This window comes from Antechinus flavipes, chromosome 3, assembly GCF_016432865.1.
Source record: "Antechinus flavipes isolate AdamAnt ecotype Samford, QLD, Australia chromosome 3, AdamAnt_v2, whole genome shotgun sequence".
Lineage (NCBI taxonomy): Eukaryota > Metazoa > Chordata > Mammalia > Dasyuromorphia > Dasyuridae > Antechinus > Antechinus flavipes.
Window position 1 is genome coordinate 628,623,554 of NC_067400.1, and position 11,417 is coordinate 628,634,970.

Here is an 11,417-nt window from a genome sequence, read left to right on the forward strand (position 1 = left end):
TCTTACTTTTTTTGACATTATAATATTTTGGGAATGTCATTTGATTCCACTTGCCAGTTTTAATTTTCAAGGAGTTATTTTTTCTGTAAGATTTTGTTTTCCATTTCTAATTGGATAACTCTCCTCCCACAATTATTTTAGATTGCTTTTCTTTTCTAATTTTTCTTGTTATCTCTTTTGATTTTTTAGTTCCTTTTTAAATTTTTCTGAGATTGATTTTGGAACTATGACCACTTCCCATAGTCTTTGGGGGTAGAAGTGGCTTTTTTCATCTATCATCCTCTGAATATGAGGCCATATTTTCTTTCATATCCAAATGGCTATCAAAATGCAGTTTCTTTTTTTCTCTTCTTACTCATTTTTATATTTTTATTTGTATAAGCTTAACATTATCATTATCAAGTTTTAATCTCCTTTTGTGAATAATGATTTCCTAGTCCTCTGGTTGTTTTCTGAATTCTGTCTAAGGACTGAACCACAAGGACAACTCCTCACCTGTCCCAAAGAACAGCCAATCTCTTCCAAGAATGCTCTGGTTCCCTGTGATTCTGCAGTCACTACCATTGTGCTCACTCCCTCCTTGCCCACAGCCACAGCCTGGAATTGTTTCTAATTAGTACTATCAAGTGTAACTTCCAAAATAGTAGGGACTCCTTCAATCTTTCCCCTGCATTTCCTTTCCATCTTTTTAAAGATAAAATTTGTTGAGGTGAATGTTCCTGAGCTGAAATTTCAGGAGATCATAAATGATATGAAAATTAATGTGAAATTTGTCAAAGCCTCGTTGGCTTCCATCTGGGCCTAATATTTGTTAATTCAGTGGAGGTGTTTCAACTGTACTTAAACAAAACCTAAACTCCGAGAATTTTCTCTGAGGTTTTCTCAAGCTTTCTGATGAGGACAATTGCTTAATGCCTTTATTTTTGAGGCAATAAGTTCATTTCATGGCTATTTTCTTTTTTGTGTGTGCAGGAGAAATTCCATTGGAAATATATGTTATTAGCATAAAATATTTGGGAATCTATCTGCCAAGAGAAACTCAGGAACTATATGAGCAAAACCACACAACATTTTCTACACAAAGTCTGATATAAACAATTGTAAAAATATCAAGTGCTCTTGGATAGGTCGAGTGAATATAATAAAGATGTCAATGCTGCTCAAATAAATCTATTTATTTAGTGCATAACAATCAAACTCCCAAGAAAGTATTTTACTGACCTAGAAAAAAATAACAACAAAATTCATCTGAAAGAACAAAAGGTTGAGAATTTCAAGGGAAGTAGTGGCAAAAAAGGAAATAAAAGTGGCCTAGTTGTACCAGATCTAAAACTATATTATAAAGCTATGGTCATCAAAACCATTTGGGACTGGCTAAGGAATAGACTAGTTGATTAGTGGAATAGGTTAGGTTTACAGGACAAAATAGGCAATGACTATAGCAATCTAGTGTTTGACAAACCCAAAGATCCCAGCTTTTGGGATAACAACAAATCTTGCTGGGAATATTGGAAAATAGCATAATAGAAATGAGGCATTGGCCCATGTCTAACATCGCATACCAAGATAAGGTTGATATAAGTTCATGATCTAGATGTAAAGATCTAGGTTTGTAAACAAATTAGAAGACCGTAGGATAGTTTACCACTCAGATCTGTGAAGGAGGAAGGAATTTGTGACCAAAGAAGAACTAGAGATCATTATTGATCACAAAATAGATAATTTGGATTATATTATGTTGTGTCCAGATGAACTCTCTGGAAGATATCAGTACCAGCCCAAGTCCTTGATCTTAATGAAGAAATGATGAAGTGAGACTCATGTGGATAGTCATATGGATGGAGTGTGTTTGTTCCAAATTCTCTCAGCTTTATATACCCTAATACCCTTGTGTAACCAAAGCAATACTGGGCATGGGGACTATATAAACAACTTGCTATTGTACTGAAATGACTCTTTGCCACTTGGTATCACTCTGCTTCAACTACAGCACAGGTTGTCCCCCACCTGCTGACTTCTCAGTAAGATTGAGAGCTTGAAAGTGTTGCCCCGGCAACTTTTGGAATAGGCAAGAAGCATTTAGGTAGTGAATGTAGATTTCATGCAGATTTCATTGGGAATTTTGAAGCTAAATTAATTTGTGTTAATTGTTTTCAATATCATCCTATCAGTGAACGGCACATAGACTATTTCAGAATGATTCTTGACTCAGGAACTGGAATTATCTTTTAAAGTTTTCTTGGTGTTCCTATGGGGCTGCAGAAGGATCACATAACATTTGGGGATGAAGATACAGCTTAGTAATCCAGTTCTGGAACTTAAGATGCAGAAGATCTCTACTGCCACCATCATCTTCCCCTTGGTGCTCTGGTACGTGGGGAGAAAGGAGACCTAGACACTGCAGAAGACCAACATGCTGAAGGTGATGAACTTGGCTTCATTGAAAGTGTCAGGAAGATTTCTGGCTCAAAAAGCCACAGTGATGCTCCCCAGGGCCAAGAATCTCATGTAACACAGGCCAAAATAGAAAGCAATGAGAGAGCCCTCATGGTACCCCAGGATGATATGCTCATGGTCAGAGTGTGTCTGCCTCTGGAAATGGGGGAGAGAGCAGCAGCCAGATTGCACAGAGCTGAATCTGAATCAGGGTGCAAAAAAGAACAACAGAAATGGGGGTTCTGCCTCCCATCATCCATTTCCTGCTCCTGCTGCCTGGTCTGGTGCCTCTGAAGGCCAGAATTACAATGATGGTTTTGGCCAAAACCAAGGAGATGGCCACCGTGAACATGACTTCAGGTGTTGCTTGTTGAAAAAGACAATTCATTGCAGTTGTGCCGCCAATGAAGAGCAGAGAGCAGAGGAAGCAGAAGATAAGGGAGATGAGGAGGATGTAGCTGAGATCCCGGTTATTGGCTCTAACTATGGGGGTGTTTTTGTGCTTCCCAAAGACCCAGAGGACCAGAGCTGTGAGGAGAGACAAGCAAGCAGCTATAGAAGCCAAAGCCATCCCCAAGGGCTCTTCATAGGCCAGGATCGTCACCAATTTTGGGAGGCACTGATTCCTCTCCTTATTGGGATGTTGATCTTGAGGGAATTTCACACATTCATTTGTGTCTGAAGAAAACAAATGAAGTCTCAATATTTTAGTCTCAGAAAATTTTTCCTAATAATAGTTTAAAAAATAAGACCAGTAATAGTTTAAAAAACAATACAAATTGCTCCATTTGCTTCCATGAGCATCAAAATCTTGTGGGAGTGAGTTGAATAGAGGACTTGGAAGAACTGAGTTTGAATTCTACTTCATATAGTTCCATGGCTTTGTGATGCTGGCTTATTCATCTGCTTTCTTTCTACTTCAATTTCACCATCCGTAAAATGGGAATAATAATTGTGCCAATCTCACAGAGTATTATGAAGATCACATGATTTAATATGGAAAGAGTTTGGCAAATCTTAAGCACTATATACATTTCAGGAATTTTGATTTGTGTCTGACACTTCATAATCCCATTTGAGGTTTTCTTGGCAAAATAAAAACTGGTATTTTTTCCTTCAGCCCATTTTTCTGATAAGTAAGCTAAGGTCAATAGGATTAAGTGAGTTTCCCAGGATCACAATGGCTAGTAAGTTTCTAAGTCTAGACTTGAATTAAGGAAGATTCATCTTGCTCATGGCAGGTCATGTTCAGTCCTTCTACTTCATCTATTAAATAGCCACTCCCTAAATGCTAGTTCTTTATAAGTAATAGTCTCAGAGTACTTATGAAATTTGAGGTATTATTCTTAGTAATAGCAACAATAATTCTTAGTAATAATAATAACAACCATAAATATGACAGCTATTTGTCACAAAGTAAAGTAATCAAATTATTGTTGAGTTCATTTCCTGGACATGGACTATTATCTTTTTAATTTTTCATCTTCTCAGTTTAGAGCACTCTATCCTTTTGGTTTTCTTCTCACAGAAATATAATTCTATTGTTTTCAACACATGCGTCTTTCTAGAATGTGTGTGAAGATAATTCCCCCACAACTTTTCAAGATCTTGATGTGTTCCTCTTTCCTACTGAAGCACTGGATATCAATGATGTGTCTGTATACTATTTATTGCTATTTTCTGAATATTACTAACATGACCCTCAAGTTTTTTTTTTTTTGATGGTCATCAACTTTTATTGCTCTAGGAATATTAATTGAAGGAGCTGAGTAAGGTTTGCCTGGATAAGAGAAGCTTGTGAATGAACATGGCAGCTGGTGGGATGTATTTCTTCAAAGCACGTATAGCCAAAGAGTAACTGGACTTACTTTGTTTGATGCTAGAGGACAAATCCTAAAGTGGCCTGGGAATTGAGAAGAGGTGATTTAGCTTAGAGGCAGGGTATGTTATTTCTTATGAGAATGCTCTAGAAATTTGCGGGGCTCCATTAAGAGGAATAATATTCCCCTCCTTGGGCACCTTCTTGAAGAGGCTAGATGATCATTTTTTGAGTATGTGATATAGTGAACCTTATGACTGCTGAGGGTCTTTTCATTCTGAAATACAATGATTGTCAGAGCCCATGAATTTATTACTATGCAGCCATACTTCCCTTCATAAAGAAAACATATTCTAATGAGATGTTTTTACTAAAAGAACAATGGAGGAGATAGAAGTATATTTCAGTTTTAGGATGAAAAATTTCTTCTTGCTTTGTCTTAGGCATAGCCCTACTCTACTCCTATATCAGGCAAGGAAGAAAATGCTTAGTATATATTTGAGAGATGTTGAATCTATCATTTTCACTAAATTGCTGAGGAGAAACTATGCTTTCATTTTCCTTTAATGAGCAATGATAATTGCAAGAGCTTCCTTCCCAGAGATATTATTCCTGGAGTTATTGCTCTAGGTTAATTACTTCACATTATGCATTATTTGCCTTTTCTTTGTATTGGAAGTAATTTGCCATATTCGGCATATTTGCCAAGCTTTTCCAGCTTACGCTATCTTTAACCATATTTGCATCTTCCCCCAAATTATAGTTTTGTATTGAGTAAGTGGAAATTGGGGCTTAAAGAGGTTCTTGTCATGCAGAATTCAAGAAATTTTTGGAGTGACAGTTGGTTTGGGGTTAGGTAGATTGGTGCCTTCTTGGCACCCATTGCACTCAATTGTAAAATTGATAAAAATCAGTAGAGACAGTTGAGATGAGTTGAAAATTGCAAGGGATTCCATTTCAGTGCCCTGGCTAGAGTTCTTCCTCTATTAGCTGTGCTACTGTGACTTCAATCTTTCTCTAAAACTAATAAGTCAGTATTTGCAATTTGTAATTATTGTCTTGATGAGAAAGACTTGCTGAAAACTCTCAAGCCCTATATCAGTATAAGTTGGTAAAATATGTATTTCCATTATTCTATCTCATAGCAATTGGTTTATAGAGATATTGGGCAAGAAATTCCTATTTTTGTAGACTGACACCCACAAACACTCCTGATATTGATCACTTTGGCTTTCAGTCTCTTTCAAGTTTTTGACCTTTTAGGCTTTTCTTAGTGTCTGGACACTATATTCCATAGGTAAAAAGTTTTTATTACCTCATTGTCACCTAGGAGACTCATTCAGCTTTGTTTGATAGCCCTCAGTCTGTGTTTAGTAAAGGAGAACAAGACAGTTTTTAGAGACTTACTTATCTTGTAGGAAATATGTCTCTCTGGGCAGGATACACAGTCAAAACAGCAGTCGGGCTTTCCCTCTTGGGATTTCATCTGGAATCCAGGACCCCAACTATTGCATCTTGACTGAGGAGGCTACTCAGAGAAACGTTCAAAGCCTTTTGAAGCAGTATTTGTTACCTATGCTTTGTTTGTAGGAATATATACACAATTTGAGTGTTCTGTAATTCTACCAATACTATTCTGCCAAAGATTGGATGAATTTCCTTAAAAAGGGACCCAATTCACTAAACATCTAAGAAGTTATATTTCTTCCTAGTTGTAGAATAGAAGATGATATTAAGATCAGAACATATAGCTGAGATTTTCTTAAGTAAGAAATTCAAAGAAAACAAATATTACAATGAGTAAGATAAGATATGTTTTCCAGAAAATTAGAGATATCAGGGCAGTTTCATGCTAATATAAATATAATAAAAGACAAAATGTTAGTGATTTAATAGAAGCATAATATAATCTGAAGTGTCAGGAAGAATACAAAATGTAACTCTCCAAGGAAGATCTTTTCATGACCAATAACCACAGTAGTGTGGTTAGTCTCAGGAGGGAGATATCCTGAAGATTGAAATCAAGTATTCCTTAGAAAGTTTTGTCAATGAGAAGGTTGGTAGAAGAAATGAAATTCCAGCTGACATATTTAAAAGTCTAAAAGATGATATTATTTAAATGGTGCGTTCAAATGCCAGCCAATTTGGAAAACTTGACAGTGGTGAATGGATTGGAAAGGTAAATTTACATGTGAATTCTGAGAAGTACAATACCAAGGAATGTTCCAAGTTCTGAGCAATTTCACTCATTTCTTATGCCTGCAGGGTTTTATTCAAGATTTTTATATTAGACTTTTAGAATAAGTGAATCAAGAATAATAGTCTGATTTTTAAATAGGCAGAGGAACTAGGGATGAAATTGTCAACTTTCCCTGGATCATGGAAAATGGGCATTCCAGAAAAAAAAAAAAACAAATTTCTATGTCTGCTTCATTGACTACACATTTATTATGTGACCCACAGCAAATGTGTCAAGTCCTTAAGAAGGTGGAAATAACAGATCATCTTACTTGTCTCCTTGAAAACCTGTATGCAGGCCAAGAGATAACATAGAATTAAACCTGCAAAAAGTTAATGGTTTCAAAATGGAGATTAAATATGACCAGGGTGCATATTATCTGCAATTGCATTTTCTGGAAGAAATACCAACAATCTCAGATATTAAGACAAAACTTTGTGAGAACAAAAAGGGGAGAAGAATCAAGAAATCTTTTGATCAGCATGAAAAAAGTTTAGAATTGAAGCTAGACATTCACAATAAAAAACAACATCAAAATGACAATGATAATTTTGCTGACTGGTCCCATCACTTCCTTGTTAACAGAGAGAGAAGAAATGGAATTAGACACATCTACATAACATTCTAAAAAGCAGCCAAAAAAAACCAGGAAAAGCTATGTTTTTTCTAGTAGCATTGTGTGATTTTGAGATTTGGACTATGAGGACAGGTGAGCACTGTATAATAAACAGTTTTGAATCATAGTTCTGGAGAAGATTGTTGACAATCCATAAAACAGCACAACACAAAACTGAAACAAGTCAGTACTGACAAAAATGAGTCCAGGCTAATCATTTGGAAAGTCAAGCAATGAAGCTGTAGTTTTACTTTGGTCCCATACTGAGAAAATGAGAACCATTGGAAACTTCCTGATGGTGCAAAAGATTAAAGACAAAAAGAAAAGGGAATTACAGAAGAAGAAATGGATAGTTAATATCACAGAAATAAAACAAATAGTAAAACTCATGTGTGAGTGTATGTATGTGTGTTTGTATAGTGTAAAGGTAGTACTTCATTGTTTTTTGCTCCCACTTAAAAGTGATCACTTTATGTAAGTGCATTATGCATTTGATTCTGTCAGAACTATGTGGAAGTCTATCCATTCCCTAGAATTATTTGAATCCATTGTTTAAGAGATTTGTTAATAACCAAAGAATTCATATAAAAAGCAGTGATTTTTTTTCTGAAGTAAAGATTCTAAGGGCTAGATGTGCATTAAGCTTAGTATTTCAGTAACTTTAAGGAGACCAAAATAAAGACCAAGCTTTTGCAGAGAAGGGAAAAACCAGAAGAATCAATAACTACACACATTTTGGAGCAGAAGCCTTACACTGAAGGAAATCTGAGAAAAGGTCAGCTATTTCATTAACTTTCCATACTGCCCTATTAGTAGAGAGTATAAATACACATTCTATTTGGTTCCCCATGTATTTCTAGGAAACTGAATTTTTCTTCTACTATAAAGAAAGGGCAGTGAAGGAAAGTCAAGTTATATGGGGAGCTTAACTGCAGACTAAAGTTTGAAATTTTCCTAACCATGAGTTTATAGTAACTGTATTTGAACACATAATTTTAGTTAAATGTCAAGAAGAAGGAGCCACATGTGAAGGACATTGATGCTATTTTTTTATCGCCCCAAATATTTACCTAGTCCTGAAGTTCTATTTGAGTCAATACAAGTATAAATGTATGAGAAAGGGATTGTTTTATCAAAAGAAAGTACAATCTCTTCTTCAGCCTTACAGAGTATTCAATTTTAGAATAATATAGCCTAACACCCATAATTTGTTTATACTGACTTGATCACATATTGTGGTTTATTTCCTTGTAAATTTTAGATTTGTCAAATTTCCTTTGTTGACTGTATTCTTTGTCTTATAATTGTGTCTTTGCCCAGATAAGGAAAGGGATCCCCTGAGGAGAGGAATTAGTATATTTATTAATGTGTGACATCATATGACAAAAACTGGGATAACACTATGCCCATTAATGGGGTTTTGAGCTAGATATGAGAAAATTTGGGAATTGTTTCTAGAGTTCCAGTGCATTTTGAACCCAGATGTCAATCAGGCCATTGCACCTTCATGACAATTTTACTGGGGTTAGCAAAGAAGTCATGAGATCTCATAGGAAGGTTCTGAATGTTCCCAGTTCTCCTTTGAATGCCATCAAACAGATGATTCTACTACTGCCATAGCTATACAGTTGGAAAATCTCATGATTTCTTGGACTCTTCATCAAAGAACACATGTTTTGATGTTTTTTCTTTGCCTTTTGTGGACTGGATTGTGTATAAAAACTTGATTTGTAAGTTGTTTACTCCAAATAGCTTTTGCGGCATTTGCCCCATTTGAAAAGGCAAGTGACTATTGTGGAGGCCTATATTGTAATGTTTCCCTCATAAAGCCAACAATTTAATCATTCTTTACCTTTCTCTTCCCTGTGGCCCACAGTACAGTCTTCTCTTGGATGGTGAAATTTTCACCATCTGTAACCTGAGGGTTAAACTCTCCCACTTTCACCAAGATTTCAGTATCATTATCAAAGGTCACATAGTGGAGAATTCAAATGCCACTGAGTTTGCCTTTTAATCCAAGACCCCCTGTTTTCCAGCAATGTTCTTCAGAAAGGAATGGAGCTGAAAATGGAAAAAAAATATTTTAAAGTTCACTAACAGAGTGTCTCAGTGATGTTTGGTAGAATCTATACTTTCTCATATCTTCCCTAATAAATTCTAATGAACACGTATAGTACAATCCTAAGATTTTTCAAGTGTCATATAATTGGAATGGATTGCTAATAAACTGGATAACAGAATCAGGATACAAAAAATTCTCATCTGGCTAGAACTTTAGCCAAATCTCAAGGTGGAAGAAAAAGTTTTAACTAGGCAGAAAAGGCCAGAAAGTTTTTTTTTTAATCTTTTTGATTGGAGTGAATGAGAGAAAAAGGGAGGTCGAAATAGTGGTTTATTCGGGGACACTGATGCATTGTTGGTGGAGTTGTGAACGAATCCAGCCATTCTGGAGAGCAATCTGGAATTATGCCCAAAAAGTTATCAAGCTGTGCATGCCCTTTGATCCAGCAGTGTTTCTACTGGGCTTATACCCCAAAGAGATACTAAAGAAGGGAAAGGGACCTGTATGTGCCAGAATGTTTGTGGCAGCCCTGTTTGTAGTGGCTAGAAACTGGAAAATGAATGGATGCCCATCAATTGGAGAATGGCTGGGGAAATTGTGGTATATGAATGTTATGGAATATTATTGCTCTGTAAGGAATGACCAGCAGGATGAATACAGAGAGGCTTGGAGAGACCTACATGGACTGATGCTAAGTGAGATGAGCAGAACCAGGAAATCATTATACACTTCGACAACGATATTGTATGAGGATGTATTCTGATGGAAGTGGATTTCTATGACAAAGAGACTTAACTGAGTTTCAATGGACAAATGATGGACAGAAACAGCTATACCCAAAGAAGGAATACTGGGAAATGAATGTGAACTATTTGCATTTTTGATTTTCTTCCCGAGTTATTTTTAACCTTCTGAATCCAATTCTCCCTGTGCAGCAGGAGAACTGTTCGGTTCTGCAAATATGTATTGTATCTAGGATATACTGCAACATATTTAACATATATAGGACTGCTTGCCATCTCGGGGGGGGTGGAGGGAGAGAGGGGAAAAAACGAAACATAAGCAATTGCAAGGGATAATGTTGTATAAAAATTATCCTGGCATGGATTCTGTCAATACAAAGTTATTAATTAAATAAAATAAAATTAAAAAAAAAAAAGAAATAGTGGTTTATTGTAGGTGCAGTATACAGAACTCATCCGTATGGTTAAACAGACTGATTCTAATGCAATACGTCAAGTCTTTCTAACCATTTATTAAGTGCCCACTATTTTCAAGTCCCTATACTGAGGGCTTAAGGCATAATATGAAAATATTATGAAAAATAATAACCATGTGCTTTCAAGAAGTCTACATTATTTTGATATATCAATGAATTAGAAAAAGAAATACTGTATGATTCAAGGAGAAAGTCAATATTACCAAATTTAAAGGGAAATGGTAAATATTTATATAGCATCATGTGCAATATATTGTGTTGAGTATTACTTTTTAAAAAATCAATATTATCTTATGTGATGAGGGAATTCAAACAGGTTTTCTTAAGAAGCAGCATAAAATCTGAGCCCAAGTTAGAGATTCTAGGAGTCAAAGGTGAGGCAGCTGTATTTCTTAGGCTTAAATGATTGAGCAAAAGTTTGCAATTGGTTATTGTCATTCTAACTCATAGTACCTCCAATAAGATATTTTGCTGAAACATAATATGTTATGGACCAGAACTCTGAACCTGAAATAAGGATTCTTTTTTTTTTTAATTTTTATTTAATGATTACTTTATATTGACAACATTATCCCTTGCACTCGTTTCTTTTCCGATTTTTTTCCCCTCCCTCCCTCCACCCCCTCCCATAGATGGCAAGCAGTCCTTTATATGTTGGATATGTTGCAGTATATCCTAGATACAATATATGTTTGCAGAACCGAACAGTTCTCTTGTTGCATAGGGAGAATTGGATTCAGAAGGTATAAATAACCCGGGAAGAAAAACAAAAATGCAGATAGTTCACATTCGTTTCCCAGTGTTCATTCTTTGGGTGTAGCTGCTTTTGTCCGTCATTTATCAATTGAAACTCAGTTAGGTCTTATTGTCAAAGAAATCCACTTCCATCAAAATATGCCCTCATACAGTATCGTTGTCGAAGTGTATAATGATCTCCTGGTTCTGCTCATTTCACTTAGCATCAGTTCATGTAAGTCTCGCCAGTCCTCTCTGTATTCATCCTGCTGGTCATTTCTTACAGAACAA